Source organism: Chiroxiphia lanceolata, chromosome 23 (assembly GCF_009829145.1).
Source record: "Chiroxiphia lanceolata isolate bChiLan1 chromosome 23, bChiLan1.pri, whole genome shotgun sequence".
Taxonomy (NCBI): domain Eukaryota; kingdom Metazoa; phylum Chordata; class Aves; order Passeriformes; family Pipridae; genus Chiroxiphia; species Chiroxiphia lanceolata.
The window spans coordinates 5,998,241-6,022,041 of NC_045659.1; positions in this window are offsets into that span (position 1 = coordinate 5,998,241).

Sequence of the window (23,801 nt, forward strand, 5' to 3'; positions counted from 1 at the left end):
GCTCTGGGGGGACCAGGGACAGCAGCCAGGGAATGGCTGGAGCTGTGTCAGGGCAGGCTCAGGTTGGATCTCAGGCAAAGGTTCTTCCCCCAGAGGCTGGTTGGGCACTGCCCAGGCTCCCCAGGGCAGTGGGCACAGCCCCAAGGCTGCCAGAGCTCCAGGAGGGTTTGGCTGATCCTCTGGGGCACAGGGGGTGACTCTTGGGGCTGGGCCTGTGCAGGGCTGAGGTTGGACTGGATGGTCCTTGTGGGTCCCTCCCAACTCAGCACATTCTGGGGTTCTGTGATCCCCTCAGGCAGGGCTTGTTGTCCCCAGAGCCTTGGGGACAAGCTCATGGTTGCTGTGCCCCCCTAAGCAGCATCAGGGGGGTTTCACTGGGGTTTCCCGGAACAGCCAAGATTTCCCTTGGGAGTTTTCTCCTGAGCCAAGCACAGAGAGCAAAATGCAGGAGCCAAAAGAAAGAGGAGACACCAAAGATGGTGTCAAAGCTCAGCTGAGCTCAAATATCCAGCCAGCACATCCCACTGCTGTGTCCTTGTGTTTGTCCATCCCACACCTGCTCCTCGTGCCCATGGCTTTATCTGCACTGACCAGGCTCCCCAGGGCAGTGGGCACAGCCCCAAGGCTACCAGAGCTCCAGGAGGGTTTGGATGATCCTCTGGGGCACATGGGGTGACTCTTGGGGATGGTTCTGTGCATGGGCAAGAGTTGAACTCGATGATTCTTGTGGGTCCCTTCCAGCTCAGCACAGTGTGTGACTCCGTGACCCTCCCATGGAGCACCCCCTGCTTGGGATCTGGGATCAAAACTCTGCATTTTGAAAACCCTTCTGAAAGCTGAGAAGTCTGGGAGGTCAGCAGGGGAAGTAAAACATGCTGTGAAACTCCTGAAAAGTCTCTGGGCCATCTTGGTCTCCCCAGGGACCTCTCCCAGCTCGTTCCTGCCATCCCTCATCACAGCAGCTGCTCTGCTCCTGCAGCTCCTCACGGAGGGCCCTCAGTGCCGGGCTAATCCGAGTAGACAGCATGCATAATTCAGCTGGATTTGGGCAGGGAGGAGATGGGAAGGGGCAGGATCCAGCCCATCCTCTCCATCCCTGGGTGGCTGAGCAGCCCCAGCTCTCATTGTGCCCTCACTTTGCTTCACGTTAGGGAGGAACACAGCAGAGGAATCGTTTGGCCTCCATCGTGTCCTCCTCACTCTCCACAGCAATTGAAGCATTTTATTGTGTTTTGGGTTTTTTTTTTTCTCATTAACACAACAGCAGGCAGGGATTTACACCAATCTTAAAGGGCTTTTCCACCCTCCCGTGCCCCCAAATCACAAAATCACAGAATGCGTTGAGTAGGAAGGGACCCACAAGGATCATCGAGTCCAACCCTCAACCCTGCACAGGATCGGGCCCAAATCTCTCTGGGGTGGGTTTCTCCAGGGATTTGGGCAGTATTAAATGACCCATTTTTAAGTAAATTCTCTATTAGCTATTAATTAAATTATTTATTATTTTCTTTTTAATTTATCAATGTTTTTGCATGACATGGAGCAAGTCGTGTCACCCCCCTGTGCATCAGGGGCAGAAGCATTCCTTCCTTATTGTGGTTGTTCCTCAAAAAGACCCCCAATAACAGACAGAAAATATTATTCCAGGGAATGGAGAAGCCCACAGGGATATTAAGGCAGGTTGTTGGTCTTCCTTTCCTTTTTTAAGTTCCAGTTTTACAGAAAGGTCTATAAAATGGTGACATTTTTAACTATTTTTGCTCATTGCTTTGAACTTCCCCGTCTTGTCTTCGGAGGCACCAAGGCCCAGAAGGGCCGGGAGATGTAGTTTAATGAGACAAGTTTTAAAGGTCACTCTGTGTAATAAATCTGTGCTTTTTAATATTTAAACTTATAAGGCATTTAAACCTTTAGGCTCCTGGGATTTGCTCCACCAGATCCAACTAGATCCATCAAGCTCAGAGAGCCTTTTGCCTCTGTGAATGTCTGATTTCCTATGCTGGAGATGAAGAGGGTCTCTTTATCCAAGTCCATTCGTCTGTCATAACTCGGGCACATTTAAAGCCTTTAAATCTCTCTGGGATGCTGGATAAGGTGTAGAGAAAACCTTCTGGAACCTGGAGCTTGTGGAGCTCTCGTTGCGAGTCAAGAGAAAGGTCAATAAGAGAAAGGTGATGCCTCCCAAAAATGTGCTAAAAGCCCTTTCCCCTGAGCTTGACCAAACTCCAAGTTTAGAGAAGATGCTGAGGTGGATCGAGGAGGGAGTAGAACATAAATTCAGGGTTTTGCTGCACAAGTGATGAGTTTAGAAAAGCTGCCAGTTTGGGGTCAGGATTTTTGACAGGAAGCTGAACATGAGCCAGAGTGTGCCCAGGTGGCCAAGAAGGCCAATGGATCCTGGCCTGGCTCAGGAACAGTGTGGCCAACAGGTCCAAGGAAGTGATTCTTCCCCTGGACTCAGTGCTAGTGAGGCCACCCCTGGAGTGCTGTGTCCAGTTCTGGGCCCTCAGCTCAGGAAGGACATTGAGGTCCTGGAGCAGGTCCAGGGAAGAGCAACAAGGCTGGGGAAGGGACTGGAGCACAAGTGCTGTGAGGAGAGGCTGAGGGAGCTGGGGCTGTTCAGCCTGGAGAAGAGGAGGCTCAGGGGAGACCTCATCACACTCTACAACACCCTGACAGGAGGGGGGAGCCGGGGGGGGATTGGTCTCTTTTCCCAGGCAACTCTCAGCAAGACAAGAGGGCTGGGTCTTCAGCTGTGCCAGGGGAGGTTTAGGTTGGATATTAGAAAGAATTTCTTTGCAGAGAGGGTGCTCAGCCATTGGAATGGGCTGCCCAGGGAAGTGGTGGATTCTCCATCCCTGGAGGTGTTTAAGGTGAGACTGGATGTGGCATCAGTGCCATGGGCTGGGAACCAGGGTGGGGTTGGATCAGGGGTTGAACTTGATATCTCAGAGGTCCCTTCCAACCCAGCTGATTCTGGGATTCTGTGATTCTGTGATTCTCTGCAGGTCAGGACGTGGGGTTCCTTTGCTCCCATATCTCTGATTTATAGCCCAGCCCCACTCTGGCTGTGCCCAGCTGAGCCCCCCCAGCCGTGGGCTGGGCCCTGGCACGGTGTCAGAGCCGATGCCGTTCTCACCCAGTCGCTTTTCCATCGGCAGGAATTAGGGATGCTCTGGCTCGGAGCGGGATAACGCTCTCACAGCCCGGGAATGCTCGGCTGACTGGCACTGCTCCTGATTGATATTGCAACAGGAATTAGATGTGATTAAATCAAATCATTGCCTCGTGAGCAGATGAGGGCCAGAGGCTCCGAGCGTGGTCAGATGGGGAATTTGGGATGGGTTTGCAAATCAAGCTACCAGAACTATCAGTTTTAAGGCCAGTGTAGGAAAAAAAATCATTTTTCTTTCTCGAGATCGAGATGTGGGGTATTTCCAGGGATTCCCCAGTGCCAAAAATCCTCTTGGACCTGGAATAGCCATGTGGGAGGGGGATGAGAGATCCCAAGCCTTAAGGAGAAGACTCACCAAAAGCTACTCAAAAATGGTATTTTAAAGACTGAGGTGAGCTCAGCTGGTTAAAACTCAGTAAAAATAACACTAAGGCCATGGGTTCAATCACCATTCACTTGATGATCCTTGTGGGTCCCTTCCAGCTCCAAATATTCCGTGATTCTGTAAAAGGAAAGGCAACACCTTTGACAGAGGTGGACGCAGGTCCTGGGGTTGTTAATGGGGTCTGGAGCAGCAGCCTTGGTAGGAGAGGGACAAGAAGGAAGGCCCCAAGGGTCAAGAGGGTGATAGGGAAGCCCTTGGCTTCCTACCTTCTAAAAAGCTTCTATTTAGAGGCAGGAATTGGTCCCACTGTTGATTATTCCAGCCAGGCCCTTGACGCATCCCAGCAGCTCTGCATTAATGTTCTGGTGATGGATGTGCAATCTGCTCCCCAAACCACCATGAATTCCGTTAGGAGGCTGGCTGGGAAATGAGGTCTTTCAAGATTTAAACCCTTAAACACCATTTATTTGAATTCCATGCCAGCACCCACCCATCTATTTGTCTTCAGTGCATCTCTGAGCCCTGGCCTGTCTGCAGGGCTGGTCTTTGAACTTCTCTGGGTTTGAGGTGGGACCTCATCACTGCTGGATCATCTCCTCCTGCTCCTGGCTCTGGAGCCAGAATTATTTCCCTGATTCTGTAATTAAGGCCCAGAAACTCTGGGATAAAATCTGTTCCACTGCTGCCACCTCCAAACACCTCCATCTGCTGCAACCCCACAGAACCTGAGCTGGGGGTGGTTCCATCCCTGCCTGCAGCTCCAGACACCAAATCCAGCTGCTCTGGGGTTAGGACTTGACAAAAGCAGCTCTCTGCCCTTTGATTTCAGAGGGATGGGGTAGAATTCTCCCATCCTTCTCCTCTGGGGCCAACAAGGCTTGGAAGAAACCAGGGGACATGTGAGTGGTTGGGTGTGATGAGTTCCTCAGGCCTCAGCACCTGTTGGAGCATGGATCAGGAGGCTGGATTGACTGGGAAGTACAAATGATCCCATGGAGCTGGGCTGGAAGAGCAGGAAGTGTTCACCTGGAGAAGGGAAGTCTCTAGAGAGACCTTCCAGTGCCTAAAGGGGCTTCCCACTGCCAGAGGGCAGGGTTAGATGGGATATTGGGAAGGAATTCCTGGTTGAGAGGGTGGGGAGGCCCTGGCACAGGTTGCCCAGAGAAGCTGTGGCTGCCCCATCCCTGGAAGTGTCCAAGGCCAGGTTGGACAGGGCTTGGAGCAACCTGGGCTGGTGGGAGGTGTCCCTGCCCATGGCAGGGGGTGGAATGGATGGGCTTGAAGTTGCCTTCCAACCCAAACCTTCTGGGATTCTTTGATTAAAAACAACTTTTTGAAGTGAATTTCAGGAAGAAAGAACTCAATTTTCAGTATTACCCCAATTTTGAGGGAAAAAGGGAGAAAACAAGAAGTGGGGAAGTGGCACCTTTGGAGAGTAGTTCCCAAATGGACAGAGCAGCACCTTGCAGTCGAGTGGATGCTCATCCCAACCTCACATTGGCTGGAATTCCTGCCCAGTGGGGCTGGAAGGTGGCAAACTGTTTATAAGGGAGAGAAAAAAAAAAAGGATGAGCATCCCTGAGTGTTGCACTTGTGCTTTCCAAAGGCAAGGTTGGAGACCCCGAGTATCCAAAGGTATTTTAAGCACAAATTATTAAAAAGCAAAAGAAAGGGAAGCAGTGAAGCAAAACAAATCCTTTTGATGGAGGTGAAGCAAAGGGGCTTTTCTCCTCTCAGGTTTCCACTGGGGGTCAGTGGAAATGCTTTTCATTTCTTCACTTCAGCTCCCAGGTCTGTGTTTCTGCAGCACCTGAGGAACAAACAGTCCAGATATGCCTCTGGGTGGGCAGTGAAAGAAGAAAAGCTTCCAATCTGTGCAAAATTAAAGCAAAACAGGGACAGGGATGTTTTGAGGACTCTCAGCCTATAGACTTAATTTTGTTGGTTTTTTTTTTTTCCCAGGTTTATAAATACTGAAAAGACAAATTAGGGCCAAGGCTCTCAGATTGGAGGGGTTTATTTAGTCCCATTTTTGAGGTCTTTTGAACCCTCCCTGGGATCATTTGTACTCCCAAGTCAATCCAACCTCCTGATCTGTGCTCAAGCAGGTGCTGATGCCTGAGGAACTCATCACACCCAACCACTCCTCTGTCCCCTGGTTCCTTCCAAGCCTTGTTGGCCCCAGAGGAGAAGGGTGGGAGGATCTCACCCTATCCCCCTAAAATCAAAGAGAGCTGCTTTTGCCAAGTCCTGACCCCAAAGCAGCTGGATTTGGGCTCTGAAGCTGCAGCAACCCCAGGGCCACTGCAGGACCCTCCTCCAGCTCAAACCCCCCTTCCTCATATTCCAGCTGTGGATAAAGAGGACTATTTTCATCTCCACCTTTTTTTATTAAATAATCAACCTGGGTTTGAGCCTAAAGCCAAATAAAATACAAACTTAGGCCAGTTTAAGCTGGAGAATCAACCCCAGCAGCAAGAGGGAAGAAAACACTAAAAAAAGGTGGGATTTTTTTTCCAAGGAAAGTGCTCAGATAGCTGGAATTGTGATGTCTTTCAGGACTAGGCACTTAGTTAAATTAAGATGGGCAAGAATAAGCTGCCTAACTTTAAACCCTGCATTAGCCCCATCTCTATTCATGAAGGCATTATGTTGAATTAATGTTGTTATAGAATTAGCCTCCTAAGAGGCTTGGAGATGTCACCTCCCAGACGTTGCTATTATTTGTAGCCCTCTTGGAATGGTGAATACACTCCCAAGGTTCAGATCATCCCATTATTGGGTAACCTCCAGAAATCAGGAAACCACAAGGATTGGGGTTTCCTGGTTGTTTTTTTGTTATTCAGACCTAACTCTTTGAATCATTGAAAGGCAGGAAAAAATCTGCTCCAGCATCACCTCAACATTTCACTCCCATTTCAGTTTTGGAGGGGTTCAGTTTTCCCTCCATCTCCTGGAGTCCTTTCCCACCGTGTTGGGAACCAAGGGACCCTCTGGATTTTATTCCACCTCGAGGATGTTCCCCATGAGGTGTCTGAGGGGACACCAGTGTGGAGCTGGTGGACAACTCCAGGGTACCCTACTGGCTGACAGCAACATTCCCATGCTGACAACAGACTGGAGCAGAATATTCCAGTTGGGAAGGACCCCCCATGACCAGCAAGGGCAGCAGGACATGGGGTCAGTGGGGTCATTTGTGGGCTCAGTGGGGTCACTCGTGGGCTCAGTGGGGTCACTCCCCCTCTGCTCATCCTGTATTTCCCTCAGGCCTCATCCTGCAGCCCCAGGGAGGGATTTCCATGGTCAAATCCCTCTGGGAAGGACCCAGGTGAGCTCTCCAGCCTCCCCCTGTCACGCCTTGTTGCCTCACTCGTTTAAAAGAAATTAAAAGCCGTGAAAAAAAAGCAGCTCAGGAGTTGATTGAGTCTTATAATTTTCCAAGTGCAAACAATTCTGACACCAGCTTTCCATCACTTTCTGGTGCTCCAGAGCTCCTCATGATGGGGCTGGATAACCCAAACTTTGGATGCTGATGAAGAAATTTAAGGAAGCTCAAAATTAATGCGGATACACCCAAAAAGACTTAAAAATCCGGGGGTGACTCTTTTTTTTTTTTGTGCTAAAAATGCCTCCACGTGCAGCTTGAGGTTGCTCCCATTGAAATGGAAGGGAAAGAAAAAGGATAATAATTTCTCTCCAACTCAATTGTTGCAGGTGATTAGTGCCCAATATGCCCTGGGCAGCTTTAGTGTTTAACATGGAGGTGATAGTGAGAATTTATGAGAGCTCGTGGACAATAGCAGCTTTCCAGAGAGGCTTTGATTAAACATTATGGATCCACATTATGCAAATTTATTGCGTGGTTAATATGACTCCAGAAGAACACGGTGGCACTTAAAAAAGCATTTAAAAAGGGGGGAAAAAAAATAAATAAGTCGAAGTCACTGAAGCCCACGGGGGTTTTTCAGCCACAGGAAGGTCTCACTTCAGGATGGTTGGAGCTGGAAGGAGAAGTCAAAGAGCAGGGAAATACAGGGAAAATCCATGAGTTTATAAAACACCTCTAGAGGCAGACAAATTCCAGCCTGGATATCCCACATTCCAATTGCTGCTGGAGTTAAATCACTGCAGACACATCTCGTCCAACAGTCACCTGCTTTTTGTGTTTGAATCCAGGGGGGCTGGAATGGGACGGGATGGAAACCATGTGCTGTGTTTACCAAAGCCAACATTCCTGCCAGGAATGTGAGGAGGGGGGTTTTGGGGTTTGTTTTTTCCACTTTTTGGGTGTCGTTTGCCCCATCTCCTGAGCAGGACCGGGATTGGCACCGGCAGCTCCTTCCGGGCCTTCATTAACTCCCAGAGATTCCCCTGCTGGTTAAAACTGGGATCGTTGGAAAGCCAGGACTCACTTTCCTCCAGAAATCGAGGTTGGGCAGAAGGCAGATCCCATCAATAGCCTCTTCTCCATCAAACAGCAAAGGACAAAACCAGCACAGAGCAGGGATGTGATGGACAACCAGTCCTTCTCCAGCTGCTGCTGCTCCAACTGGGCTTTTTGTGTAAAAACCCAACGTTTTGGCCCATGCCCATGAACCAGGAGCTTGTGTAGGCAAAGGACCTTGAGTCTGGGGAGGTTTCAGAGCTTGGAGCTCAGAGAAACCTTCCCCCAGAGAAACCTGGTTGTTCTGTCCACTCCTTCCCTCATGGAAAAAAGATTCTCTCAGCAGGCAGAGTTGCTCCTCCCTCCCAGCTCCACCAACCCTTCCCTTCCAACCTGGAGATGCTTTAAAAGCCATAACCCTTTAATAATTGTTGCTTGGAGATCATTCAGCGAGGTCTCTGGTAGTTCCTCAGGAGGATCCTCCTGGCAGCTGCTGCTGTGAGAGGGGAAATGGGCAAAGAATTGAATTTTTAATAAAAATACAGGTGGAGGGTACAAAATAAGGGTTCTGGAGAGCAGGAGGGAGGGTGGAGAGAGGGGAGAGTTGCAGGGTTTGGGTTGTTGGGTGGAATTCTCCAACTGGGTGGAATCCTAAGGCATCTGGAAAGGGGTGAGGATGTTTGGGAGAGGAGCTTCACCCCCTGGCAGAGGCTGGTGGGGATTTGGGTGGGGCAGAGAAGGCAGGAAGCTCCATCCTCTGGATCTGGGAGCTTTTTGGCAATGCTGGGGTTGGGATACCAGTGCAGAGGCAGTGAGGGCACTGATTTTGGGCTGGGCTGGACAGCTCAGGGCTGACCCTGTTTGCAGCCCCTTGGAACCACTTTCAGCCCCTAAACTGCGAGGTCCCTTCATTCCTATTTTCCCCTCCACCTCCTAAAGATGATCCACAGGTTCACTGGGGGATAATTGTTGAGTTTCTAACTCTGTGACTCAGTTTCTCCACAACTTCTTCAGGCAGGGTCTAATAAACCCTGTCCCAGCCAGCAACTAGGCCAGGCTTAAAGTGCCCAGGCTTAAACCAAACTCAAAAAGCATTTTCAAAGTGGTCCAAAGTGAGTGAAAACTGCAATGACAGGAGTTCCTGGGACACCTTGGAATCCCCCTCCATCCCAAAATATCCAGGAGCTACAGGTGGGTGATGAAGGACCCCACGAGCTCCCACAGCAGGGAAGGGTCAGGTGGGTCTTCATGAGCTTCTTTTCAGGAGATGAACTCACCCAGGGCTTGATGAACTGGATTTAATGCCCTTTTAATTATTTGGGGTCGTGTTTTCTTCTGGGCAGAAATCAAATCAGAGCCTTAAGAAAGAGCTAATTGGGGCAGGGCAGTGTATTGGGGCAGGGCAATATTTTGGGGCTGTCAGAGGTGGTTTGCACCAGAAATCAGCTCCAGACAGAGAGACCAGTGCTGGGAGTGCTGGTGGGAGAAAAGGTGGGAGTTCTTTGGTCACTTCACCTGTAGGTTTTGAATGTTCGGGCAGATTTTCTCTCCCGCTTTTTTTTTTTTTCTGAGAACAGTTAAAAATAGGGAAGAACAGTTAAAAATGGGGAGCAGGAGGGAGTGGGGTGCTGGGAACTGCTCCTTTTTCAGTTTTACCTGATTTCACTAAAGGAAATGATTCATTTAATAATGTTTTGAATCTCGTATGGGATGAAGCATGAACCCAAACCCTGCCTGCTGCCAGTGGGACCAGAGCCTGGACCCCCCCCCAGCCCTGTGCCAGGAGGGTCCATCCCCTCCCCTCCAGCTCTTCTCCCAAGGGATGGGGCGACACAACATCCTGCTCCTGTGCTGGGAAGAAACAATTCCAGTTCTGCATCAGAAACCTCAATCCCTGGGATTCCAGACCCCTCCTGGGCCGTCCTGCAGCTCCCAGAGCTTTGTTTCCAGGATTTGGCTCCTGCAGGATGCTGAGACATTCCTCCCTCAATACCTTTCCCTTCTCTAGCAGCTTTTATCCAATAATCTCAAAAGCACTTTACAAGTAATAATTAATTAAGCTTCCCAGACCCTTTGTTCAATTCCAGATTATTAATAAATTATGCTTTATTATTTATAAATACATGGCACATCATTTTTCTCTCTGCTATTACCCTGAGCAGTCACTTAGCTGATATTAGCACAGTTTAATTCCAATTTGGCAAGGGTGTTCTTTAACCCTTCCAAGGCTCTTTTTGGGAGGTGTTGATGTGTTGCAGGGAGAAGAGGGTGGTGTGAGGGTCTGGTTGTCCTGTCCAGCTCCTTGCTAATGTATTATATTTAATTTCCCTGCACCTTTGTACCAAAAGGAGTGTTATTAATGCCCTTACCAAGAATTAGGGGTATTACTTTTCATCCCTTTGCAAACCCCTATAAAATACCAAGTCTGGGAGCTTGTGCCCTTTTTATTTTACCTCCTCTAAAGACTCCCCAAAGCTGCTTATCTGAGAGACCAGAGTCCGTTTCTGCTCCACACCCAAATCCTCTTGACCTCAGCAGCCTCCAACATCAGTTTGAATCCACCCAAAACCCGGGATTTTCCTCCCTGAGAGCAGAGCAGGATTTCATTTCCCATTCAGCCTCATGGACAGAGGGGAAGCCAAACCAAGTTCAGAGAAATAAGCCCTGAGGTAGTTTCCCCAAAGCCTCGTGTCCCTTTGTGGGAGAAAAGCCAGGGATGAACTTAATGGCATTGAAAGGGGAGAGGAGAGTGAGGCTGATCCTTCTCCTGCTGGAAACAGGGAGGGAAGGACACCATCCAAGGGTTCTAATCCCTGGGGAGACAGGCTGGGAACAAGGCAGGGGAGGGAAAAGCAGCCTGGAGAAGCTTCTGTGTAATGAACTCCCCCAGGCTGGTCCCATCCCTTCCATCAGCAGGATTTGGGGTGGGATGAGGGGGTTAAGGAGCATTAACTGTCCCATTCCCACTTATTCCTCTGCTTTTGGCTGGGGGGCTCCCTGTGTCCTGCTGAGATCCCAGATGGGGATGGAAAGGGCATCAATCTGCTCCAGGAAACCCTAAAAACCCCCCTGGACACAGGAGTTGGGGCTGCAGGGGGGGAGAAGGAGCCCCAGAGCTGCTCTGCACTTCCCAAGGAGGATCCAGGGGGGGTCAGAAATTGGGTTTGGTTAAAAAAAAAAGAACAAAAAACCAAAAAAAAATCAACTCAAAGTAGCAACCCCAAAGGCACAGAACATCCCTTCCCACCTCTTGGCATCGGGCAAAGCAGGAAAGGTGTCCAAGGGAAAGCCCCAGCTCAAACTTTCTCCAAGTTTTTGTAGGTCTGAGTGTTTCAGGGAGACCAGGAGCTCTCTGCTCATCCCCTGCTTTGCTCCACGATCACTTGGAAGCAGGAAAAGGGATTTGCTGGGCACAGCCTGGGGTCTGCAGCTCCAGGAAGGATCCAGGAAGGATCCAGGCTGGCAGAGGATGGTGCAGCTCAAGGAGGGATCCAGGCACATCCAGGCTGGCAGAGGAATCCAGCATCTCCAGGAAGGATCCAGGCACTTACAGATTGGTAGAGGGATGTTTCAGCTCCAGGAGGGATCCAGGAAGAATCCAGGCTGGCTGAGCAGGCTGCAGCTCCAGGAAAGATCCAGGGGATCCAGGCACTTCCAGGTTGACAGAGGATGGTGCAGCTCCAGGAAAGATCCAGGAATGATCCGGGCACATCCAGCTTGGCAGAGGGATGTTTCATCTCCAGGGGAGATCCAGGAATATCCAGGCTGGCACAGGGGTGTTTCAGCTCCAGGAGGGATCCAGGAAGGATCCAGGAAGGATCCAGGCTGGCTGAGCAGGCTGCAGCTCCAGGAGGGATCCAGGAAGGATCCAGGCACATCCAGGTTGGCAGAGGATGGTGCAGCTCCAGGAAAGATCCAGGAATGATCCAGGCACATCCAGGCTGGCAGAGGGATTCAGCATCCCCAGGAAGGACCCAGGCCCTTCCGGGTTGGCAGAGGGATGTTTCAACTCCAGGAGAGATCCAGGAAGGATCCAGGCTGGCACAGGGATGCTGCAGCTCTGGGAGGGATCCAGGAAGGATCCAGGCTGGCACAGGGATGTTTCAGCTCCGGGAGGGATCCAGGAAGGATCCAGGCTGGCACAGGGATGTTTCAGCTCCAGGAGGGATCCAGGAAGGATCCAGGCTGGCACAGGGATGTTTCAGCTCCAGGAGGGATTCAGGAAGGATCCAGGCTGGCACAGGGGTGCTGTCCCTCCTCTGCTCTCCCGTGGTTGTCCCTCCTCCCTGGCAGGGAGTCATTCCAAGGCTGCTGGAGGGCAGCCACCCATCCAACCCCATGTTCCAGGGGGAAAATGCTCCCTTTGCTCTTTTCCCAGGGCATGAGAAGGGGGAAAAAACCTGGATGAGGTCAAACCACTGAGAGGGAATTCTGCAAAGTGGAAAATGACCCGTTGGAAACAAGATCTGTGTCCATCACCAGGGGCTTGGTTGGTGATTCCCCCCTCCCCGACCCAAATTTTGGGATCACATGTGCAGTGGGGATGAGCACATCCCCAGATCCCAGCAGCCACTGACCCCAGAGAGTCCCAAACACCCTGAAAAATTCATATATTTTACCCCTGTTCACTACAGGAACAAAAAGGAGGAAACTCCACCTTTAAATTCTGAATTTTCCAATTATTCCTGAATTAATATCAAACCCTGGTAATGAAGTGGGGGACGGAATTTAGGGGGAAAAAAAGGATTTGTTTCTCTTTTCTAAAGCAAATCCCACATTTTATGGAAGAGGCCTCACAACCCTGCTCCTGTCAGGGGGATTCCAGGTGTCATTTAACTGACATTTTGGGAAGCTAAAAAAGGAATCACAGGAATGTGATGGCTCTGCATCCTATGGAAAACTGGGGCACGGAGAAGGGACACTCTCTTTTTGCATCCCTCTTTTGCTATGGGAATTTAAAGCAATGGGAATTTAAAGTAATGGAAATTTAAAAGCAATGGGAATTTAAAAGCAATGGAGATCTCAAAGCAATGGGAGTTTAAAAGCAATGAATTTAAAAGCAATGGGATCTCAAAGCAGTGGGAATTTAAAAGCAATGGGAATCTCAAGGCAATAGAAATTTAAAAGCAATGGGATCTCAAGGCAATGGGAATCTAAAGCAATGGGAATTTAAAGCAATGGGAATTTAAAAGCAATGAGATCTCAAATCCATGGGAATTTAAAAGCAATGGGAATTTAAAAGCAATGGGGATCTCAAGGTAATGGGAATCTAAAGCAATGGGAATTTAAACCAATGGGAATTTAAAAGCAATGGGGATCTCAAAGCAATGGGAATTTAAAACAATGACATTCTCAAGGCAATGGGAATTTAAAAGCAATGGGAATTTAAAGTAATGGGAATTTAAAAGCAATGAGGATCTCAAAGCAATAGGAATTTAAAGCAGTGGGAATTTAAAAGCAATGGGAACATAGAAGCAATGAGATCTCAAGGCAATGGGAATTTAAAAGCAGTTGGGATCTCAAATCCATGGGAATTTAAAGCAATGGGAATTTAAAAACAGTGGGGATCCCAAGGCAATGGGAATCCCAAAGCAATGGGAAATTACAGCCTTTAAACTCCCCACTGTGTCTCTGTGCTTGTATTTCCCAGGGTGGGGTTGCTGATCCAAAACTGGTTCTCACCTTCTCCTTGGGAGAAGACAGATCTCCCTGGGAAAGCCCCTCTGCCTCTCTTTTCCCCAGGGATAAAATGAGGATTCCTCCTTGGCCAGGCCCCTCGAGCTCCCTCGGAGGGCAGGGAAGGGTCTCTCCCCTTCCCAGTGAACCCTGAACCCCCTGGGGCTGCCAGGAAAACATTCCCGAGGCTGCTTTTCCCAGAACAGGCTGTTTGGGAAGGATGTGGAGAGGGAAGCCAAGGATGGTTGTCATTTCTCCCTGCATTGATTCCCTTTTTTCCCTTTGTTTTATTTGGGGATAATTAACAGCTTTGCCTAATACTCTATTAATTCATTGTGTCATTGCATTAATTAGCATTAAAGAGCTCCTTATATCACTGTCTGGAGCTGCAAGGAGGCCCAATCCAGCAGCAACTTTTCCATATTCCACATCAAAATGTGGCACAGGAGTGGAAAGAACACATCGGGAGGAGGCTTTTCCCAAAAAAACCACCATTTCCCAGCAGCACTGCAGCATCCCAGGGGATACTGAGCTGGGAAAATATCTCCAGGACATGGTTTATTTTCTCCCTGCCAACATTTTCTTTCCCTGTAATCCATTAAATCCACTCAAAGTTGTTACACCACATTCCCTAAACCCACCAAATCCACTTCAGACTCTCCAGAATTTCTCAGGGGCTGGGAAAAAGTGGGATCTTTGGGAAGATCAGCCTTTTTTGGGGCAGTTTTTGGCAGCAGAACGTTGCTCCCAGGATTTCTTTCACCGGGTGACCTCCTGGGAGATGTTTTGGAAGGAGCTTCTTGGGTTTTGGGTGGGTTTTTACTCCAAAATGACCCCAAAATGGGTTGGAAAAGGGGCTAATCTGGAGGTTTTGGAGAACAGGGTGGGAAGTCCTGGGGTGGTTTCCAGGTTTCATCAGTTGTGGTGAAATTTGGGGATGAGCGATGGGAAGGCAGCAGGGAAAGCTCCTTTCAACCCAGCAAGAACATCTAAAATGGGTAAAAATACCATAATTCTCCAACTTTCCACTCTTTTCAACCCAACAAGAACAGCCAAAATGGGTAAAAATACCATAATTCTCCAACTCCCCACCCCTTTCAACCCAACAAGAACATCTGAAATGCGTGAAAATATCATAAATTTCCAACTTCCCACCCTTTTCAATCCAACAAGAACATCTAAAATGGGTAAAAATACCATAAATCTCCACCTTCCCACCCCTTTCAACCCACCAAGAACATCTAAAATGGGTAAAAATATCATAAATCTCCAAATTTTCAACCCAACAAGAACAGCCAAAATGGGTAAAACCACCATAAAGCTCCAACTTTCCACCCTTTTCAACCCATAAAGAACATCTAAAATGGGTGAAAATACCGTAAAGCTCCAACTTCCCATCCCTTTCAACCCAACAAGAACAGCCAAAATGGGTAAAAATCATACAAATCAGCGATTTCCCACCCAAATAACCCCAATTTGAAAGGAAAGGAGCTGCTCCCTGTGCCAGGGTGGTTTTTAAAAGTCGCTGGGAGACTCCAAAAGGAGGCCCAGAGATGATCTGGGAGGTTCAGGGCCCGAATTTCCTGGGGCAGGGGATTTGCTCAGCCCTGGAGCCTCTCTGGGCTCAAATATTCCCCATCCCTGAAAATCCTCTCCGGGGGAAGAGAGAGAAGAAATAAATAAATTGGGAATAATTTTGCCTCTGATTCCCTGCCCTGCCAGTGGGAATTTAAAGAGAACAAAATCAATGTGGGGCCGAGGAATCTTTCAGCTCCTTTGGCAGCTCTGGGGGTGATTTTTTCCCCTTGAACTGGCAGAATAAAAACTAAAAAATCTCCATTAGGTTTTTTTTTTTTTAATTAAGACTCAGCATTATCAGGCTTTACAAGACAGAGCCAATGCACAGATGAATTACCATTTAATTAAGCTTTCCAAGAAACTTTTGAAGGCTGCAGATTAAATGTGGGCTCGGATTTCTTGCAGGGTTTGTTGGTTGGGTTGTGGGTTTTTAATTATTATTATTATTATTATTATCTGGGAGAAGTTTTAATTGTTTTCCTCAAGCTCGATAAATAATAATAAGAAAAGGAGAAATCATTATCTGCAAGATAGAGCTGAGGGATTTTCCATTTGCAGAGCAGCCTGGATGGATATAGATCTCTATATCTATAAAACTATATGGATTACATAGGGAAATATAATATATATATATACACACATATAGTACAGATACATAGGAAATATATATATATAAATAAATAAAAATAAGGAAAACTGTGATGTCTTTATGGCCAAATATCCCCTCATTGTATTTATTATATGTATTTTATGTATTTATTATATGTATTTTATGTATTTACTATGTTACTATGTATCTATTATCTGTGGTTATATGTATTATATGCATTTATGATATAGATTATTATGTATTTACTGTATGTATTACATGTATTTATTACCTGTATTATTATGTATTTTCATATGTGTTATATGTATTTATTATCTGTATTATTCTGTATTTATTATATGTATTATATGCATTTATGATATAGATTATGATGTATTTATTGTATGCAATACATATATTTATTATCTGCATTATTCTTATTTATTATATTATTTTATGAGCTTATTATAAGTATTATGTATTTATAATATGTATTATATGTATTTATATGTGTTATATGTGTTTATTATATGTATTTTAATGTATTTATGCATTAGTCTATATTTATTATCTGTATATAATGTATTATCTGTATTTTTGTGTTCTTATTATATGCATTATTATGTGTTTATTGTATTTATTATATGTATCATTATGTATTTTTGTATGTGTTGTATGTATTTATTATCTGTATCATTTATTATATTATTTTAGGTGTTTATTAGAAGTATTATTATTTATTATTTACTATTATTTATGTCTTATGTGTTTATCATCTGTATTATATGTATTTATTATCTGTATTATTGTGTATTCGTTATATGTATTTTAATGTATGCATTATTATGTATTTATTATCTGTATTATTCTGTATTTATTATATTATTTTATGTGTTTATTGTATTATTATGTATTTATCATCTGTATTATATGTATTTATTATCTGTATTGTGTGTTCATTATGTGTATTTTAACGTATTTATGCATTATTATGTTTATTGTCTATATTATAATGTATTATCTGTATTTTTATGTACTTACTACATGCATTATTTTGTGTTTATTGCATTTATTGTATGTTATATATGTATTTATTATATGTATTATATGTATTTATTATATACATCACACGTATTTAGGCCCCAGACAGAACAGGCAGCCCAGAAAAATTCCAGCAGTCAAACAGAGGGATGAAAGGAGGATTTGGGGGGAAAAAAATCCTTCACTGTTGTTTCCATTTCATGCCTTTATTTCCCCTCCTTTGCACTGAGGGGCAGAGGGGGATGCAGGAGGTGCCTGGACGGAATTCCATTGGTTTTCCCGTGGGAATGTGGAGTGGAGAGCAGAGCTCACCCAGGCAGCAGCTCTGGGGGGAATTCCCGGTGGGATTTTCCCTGCTGGCATTTCCCAGGGGAGGTGACATTTCCCAGGGCAGGTGACATCAACACCTTAATTTGGTGCCAATGCTGGGGAGATTCATTATTTGTGGAACAATGACCTGGAATTCCATCCCTGGCCAAGGGTGAGGGTGTCTGAGTGTCTGCAGAGGTGGAGCAGGGACATGTCAGGATCCAGGGATCCCGGGTGGAGGCTTTGTCCTGGTGATCCACGTGCCAAGGGTTCCCAAACACCCGGGAAAATCTCCCTGAGAGCTCAACAGCCAAGATCCCCACGATCCAGGAGCAAGGAATTTGGGATTAGGGATGAGGAGTTGATGAAACACGAAAATGGGAGTTGGAGGGTGTCCAGTGAATTATCCCAGAGGTGGCAAACCTCTATCCCAAAGTCCCTGTGGGGTATTTTGAGGGCAAATAACTCCACAGATGTAGGATGGGGACGCCCTGGCACAGGTTTTCCAGAGAAGTTGTGGTTGCCCCTGGATCCCTGGAAGTGTCCAAGGCCAGGTTGGATGGGGCTTGGAGCAACCTGGGTTGGTGGAAGGTGTCCCTGCCCATGGCAGGAATGAGATGGGCTTTAGGGTCCCTTCCAACCCAACCCATTCCATGATTCCATGGCTCTGTGACACGGGAAGCACAAAGGCACCTGGAACACCCTGTGGGGTTGGACACTGTGTCACCTCCTGCTGCCCTTTGTCCCCAGCCTGGTGGGAAGGGTAGCAGGGAGTTCAATGATGGTGGTGCTGAAGGTTATGGGATATTTTTAAGAAGCTGCCAGTCCTGGATTGGCAAACAGCCATTCCAAGTGTCCATCTCGACCTGCCCATCCCTCCTGATCCCATCACTCCTGAGCCCACCACTCCTGATCCATCCCTCCTGATCTCATCACTCCTGATCCCATCACTCCTGATCCCATCACTCCTGATCCCATCATTGCTGATCTCATCACTCCTGATCCCACTACTCCTGATCCCACTACTCCTGATCCCATCATTCCTGATCCCACTTCTCCTGATCCCATCATTCCTGATCCCATCCCTCCTGATCCCACTACTCCTGATCCCATCATTCCTGATCCCATCCCTCCTAATCCCACTACTCCTGACCCCATCATTCCTGATCCCCTCACTCCTGATCTGATCCCTCCCGAGCCTGGGAGCACCAACCCAGCCTGTGCTCACCTGACCTCAGGTGAGATGGTCCAGCCTCTCCACCCCACAGGATCTCCCTCAGAGCAGGGCCTGAATCCCGAAGGTGAAGGATCCCAAATGTCCCCAAGGGACAGGATGGTTCCCAATCCCAGTGGAAGGGCCACGGCACCAGTGCAGCCCCTGTCCCAGCAGCAGGAATTGTTTGGAGCAACCTGAAAGCCTCAGGAGACTCTGAAGGTGCCAGCAGGGATGGGCATCACTGTGGGACACCCCTGGGTGAACCTCAGGGTGCCTCCACAGCAGGAAAACCCCACAGGAGGTTGGGAAGTGTTACCAGGCCCCAAGAAACGCTTGGACACCTGTAGGGAGAGACAGGCACTGCATGGGAGGAGAGGCACTGACAGACGCACTGATTTGCACTTAAGTCCAGCCCAAACCCCTCAATCAGCCCCTTTTTTGGGCAGTTCGGGGTTTTACAGCTCAGGAGAGGGGGGCAAAGCTCAGCCTGGCAGCTCCTGCACCAGCTCCTTGGCTCCAAGTGTGCCACGTGCTGCTCACCTTGTCTGGACTTATCCCTCATGCCTCGGTTTGTTTGGATTCCAGCATCCTCCCTCTCTAGGAACCGCTCCACCCCTCGCTGGGGTGCCCAGGAAGAAGGAAATCCCAGCCTCGTGTCAGACACTGAAGTCTCAGAAATTTTGGGGGCCCGATCCCTGACGTGGATATTTTTTTGTGCCACCCGACCCCAGCCGGAGCCCGCGGCACCAACTGTGCGGCTCCGGTGCCATCTCCTGGGCGCTACGAGCTCCTGCAGCCACAGCGCGGGGATTCTCCAGGGATTTGGGGCCACATCCAGAGCCTTTGGGAGCAGAAGTGGCTTCCTGGAGCAGAGCGGGGGGGGTGACACCAAGGGACACTTGGATTTGAAGGTGGTGGCACCGGAGCACAAGGAACACGTGGTGGCCCCGGGGCTTTGTGCGTTGGGAAAAGAAAGGAAAATCACCAAAAAGTTCCATTTTTCTACGGGAATTTTCAATTCTCCCAGGGATGGCTGATTTTCCCCGAGATTTGGGGGGTATAGAAAGGGGTGGGAGCATCCCGATGGAGCATCCCTGCATCCCACCACCCTGGGAACAGCCACACCCCGCACGTGCCGAAGCCAAACGCCCTGGATGTTTTCCCGGCGATAAATTCTTACAGGGAAAAAGAAGAAAAGCGGGATTTTAATCTAAAAAATATTCAAGGGAAGTATTTTAATGCTTTTCTCAGCAGAACCCCCGCGGCTGGTTCAGCCCGCGGGGATGGGACGGGGCGGGAGCCGCAGCCGCTGCAGACCTGGAGGTGGCAGCGCAGCCCTTCGGATGAGAACCTCCATCCCGATCCCTCTCCTTGGAAACGCCGGGAATAAGCCGCAGTAGCCAGAAACGTGTTTTCATCCTTAGCCTGTTTTTTTCCCCCCATCCCGTGCGATTCCCGACAGGAAAACAGGGTGGTGGGGTTTTAACGTGTTGGGTTTGCGGGATGAGCTGGATTAGAAGGGGATGAGCTGCTGGAAGATCCTAAAACCTCCTGCCACCAACAGCCCTGAGGAGGCCAAGAGAAGCCATCCCAGCCAAAAACTGTGCTCCAAAGGGAGTAAAATATCCCTCCAAACTGCCCTGGGAAAGCCCTTCCTGCCAAAACCCCCCTTTGGGATCATATCCAACACAACCAGCTCAGCAGATCATTTCCTTATCAGCATTTTGGGATCCTGGCCCAGGTTTGGGGTTGGTTGTTTTGGGGTTTTTTTGTGGATTCCAGCTCTTTTCCATTGCCCTGTGGCACAGGGAAATGTTCTGGGATCCCAGACTTTCCAGGCACATCCTCTTTGGACAAGCCCTGAAGTGCAGGACTGTGATCCCAGGAGGAATTCACCCATCCAAGGCTTTCCCTGATCCCCACATCCCATAAGGACAGCCCTGTCTAAATGAGCCCTCCAAATTAAGACAGGTATTCCAAGGCAGGTATTCCAGGGCAGATATTCCAAAGCAGGTATTCCCAGGCAGTATTCCAAGGCAGGTATTCCCAGGTAGGTATTCCAGGGGAGATATTCCCAGGTAAGTCTTCCCAGGCAGTATTCCAAGGCAGGTATTCCAAGACAATTATTCCAAGGCAGATATTCCAAGGCAGATATTCCAAGGCAAGTATTCCAAGGCAGGTATTCCAAGGCAAGTATTCCAAGGTAGGTATTCCAAGGCAGGTATTCCAAGGCAGGTATTCCAAGGCAGGCATTTCAAGGCAGGCATTTCAAAGCATTTATTCCAAGGCAGATATTCCAAGGGAGGTATTCCAAAGCAGATATTCCAAGGGGGATATTCCCAGGTAGACATTCCAAGGCAGCTGTTCCACCTCCCCTTGTCCCCAGTCGAGCTGGATCAGCACTGGGATTCTCCAGAGCATCATTTGCTCCTTTTATTTGCTTTCCTGGTTGGAAAACGGAGATTTTCCAGCAGGCTCAGGTGGGAGTTTTCTCTCATGGGAGCACTGACAAATCCACAGGGTTGAGGTTTGGGATGGGCTCTCCCAGGACAGCTGGGATGGGGGAAAAGGAGCATTTCCCATCCAGGCTGTAATCCCTAAATAATCCTGGGCACTGATGGATCTCTATTATAATTCCAAGAAAAAAAGCAGAGGCAAGAAGGGTAAAGAAAATATAAAAAGGTGGTTTTTTCCCTGCTGGCCTCAGCTCAGAGCTTTGGGGTTGGTTTATGGTAGGAGAAACCCAGACCCAAGGCCTGTCTGCAACTCCTCTCCTTGTCCCTCCCATGGGAAAATACAACAAAAATAGGAATATCCACCCACTTTTCCCTCCAGGAATGAAGAGAAAATGGGATTTTGAGCTGTTTGTGAAGGGATTCCCTCCCCCAGCAGGCTGAGGGAGCAGGGCGATGACCCCAAAAATGAGCTTTGTAAACCAGAGGAGAAACCTCGGCTTTTTTGGAGTCCTGTGGTGACCTCGAGCTCACAGAACCCCCATGTGTGCTCCCAAATCCCCTGTGCTGGGGCAACACCACCCTGGGGGTGGGTCCTGGGATGGCCTTTGGCTCAGCTCCAGCTGCAGCTCCCAGGGAATCCCATCTCCAAAGGCTCCAGGAGCTGAACCTGCCTCACCCTCCCATCCAGCCAGGGGTTATTGATCCCCCCCGTGCTTCCCAACAGAAGGTGGGGTGGAAAACAGGACAATATTCCATGCCCAGACCTCCAGATCCCATATTTTGTGCCTTCTCTCCCCCCAGTAGGTCCAGGAGAGCCTGGGAAGTTTGGAGGCTTCCAGGCAACTTTGCTCCCTGTTGGACAAACAGCCCCTGAGGAAGCCACCACCAGCCCCAGGAACGTCGATCTGAGGAAGAAATGCAAGAGAGTGAAGTAAAGGGACATTAAGTAACTTTTTCCCAGTCTCTGACTGGGCTTTATCTCAGAGCTGGCACTGTGGGAGCACAAGGAGCAGCGATGGAGCAGCCAAGGGGGCACCCTGGGCACTCCAGGGCTGTGCCAACCCCCTGAAGGCCCACCCAGCTGAAGGGAGCTCCAGCCACGCTGCTTTGGGACCATCTGGTTGCCATCAGCCTCTCCAAGGAGCTGCATTTTCTGGCTGGAGAAAATCCCTACAGAGGAAGAGGAGGAGGCAGCCCTGCCACTCCTGCAGCTCCTGTCCCACGTGTCACCCCTGGAGATAAGAGGATTCCTGGTCAGAACATCGGTGTCTGCAGCCCCTCAGCTGCCCTACCTTGCTCTGCAGAGCTGTGCCAGGGCAGGCTCAGGTTGGATCTCAGCAAAAGATTCTTCCCCCAGAGGCTGGTTGGGCACTGCCCAGGCTCCCCAGGGCAGTGGGCACAGCCCCAAGGGAGGCTCCAGGAGGGTTTGGATGATCCTCTGGGGCACATGGAGAAGGTCCTGTGCATGGACAAGAGCTGAACTCGATGATTTTTGGGTCCCTTCCTGCTCAGCACACTCTGGGATTCCATGACCGTGATGCTGGAGGGATTTCCTTTATTCCTTTATTCCTTTATTATTTCCTTTATTCCTTATTATGCATGGGAATTCAGGCAGAACCAGCTGGGAACAGCCAGGATACGGACACAGGAGGGCATGGAAGAAGCTCCAGCACCTGGTACAGGGTTGGGGATGAAGCTCCATTCCTGAGGAGTTCCAGAGCAGGTTGGATGGGGCTTGGAGCAACCTGAGATAGTGGGAAGTGTCCCTGCCCATGGCAGGGGTGGAACTGGATGGGCTTTAACTTCCCTCCCCACTCAAACCTAGGATCTCGTTCCTGGTGGATGGTTTGGGATAAGGCAGTTCCTGGTTGATGGTTTGGGATGAGGTAGCTCTTGGTACCTGGTTTGGGATGAGGCAGTTCCTGGTTTGGGATGAGGCAGCTCCTGGTACCTGGTTTCAGATGAAGCCAGTGAGCAGCTGAGCATCCATCCCCCGAGGAGAACAGCACTGGTTTGCACTGAGAAATGAGAGCTCAGCTGGGCCCGGAGAGCTGGGCTGTGCATTCCTCACCCTGGGATCTGAAAACTACGGGAAGGACAAGCAGAAAGCCATAAAAAGTCCCCCCTTCTGTTCTCCACTTTAGAAGCAGAGGGTTCTGCCTTTCCCTGAGAGGTCACAAATGTTCAGCTCAACCTCAGCTTCCCCATCCCTCGCTTGGAAAGTTGTGGGAGTGGAGAAATCTCCTGAATTTGAAGCCAAGAAGGGAAATCTGGGAAAGCTGAGGCTCTGCCTCTGTCAGAAAGGACACACAGGGATCTTTTTCCTGGCAAAAGCACCAAAGCAAATGCAATTAAAAAATAAATGCTTTGATTTGCAGAATCAGCCTGTGTTTGGAAAACAGAGCTGGTTAATGGATCCCCTCTCTGCCAAGGTTGCCTGGCTGGGGGAGACTTCCTTCTGGCTAATTACTGAGGTCAAACTAATTCATGCAGGGCAGCCTTTTGTGGGTAGTCCAGCAAATAAGCCAAGTCTAAACCAAGGGCAGCTCAATCAGCCTCCACTGGGAGACAGGAGGAGCTTGATGATGCAACTGGTCCACTCTTGGTTCCCATGGGAATGTCAGGGAGAGAGCTCTGGGTCCCATTAACTCCTTCCCTTAATTCAAATCAAGTTTCTTATATGGAAAAGAATTAAATATTTGTGTGTGCTTTTCCTCCCTTAAAATTGTAATATATTGTCTAAATATTAGGGCACAAATACAGTCACAGGAATATTTACTGTCAGGCACATAGAGATCCATTTACACTCACAGAGTCTCACTTTTGGGGACACAATTGCAACTCAAAGTGACACAAACACAGGTGGATGAAAAACTCGTCCTGCTGGACAAAAACATTCCATGAATGAAGGAGTCTGCTTTATGTTAAGCCACAAGAAATTCCCTGGCTTCGGTTCCCAAATGCCTTTTGCAGTTCCCTTTCCTCTGATCCC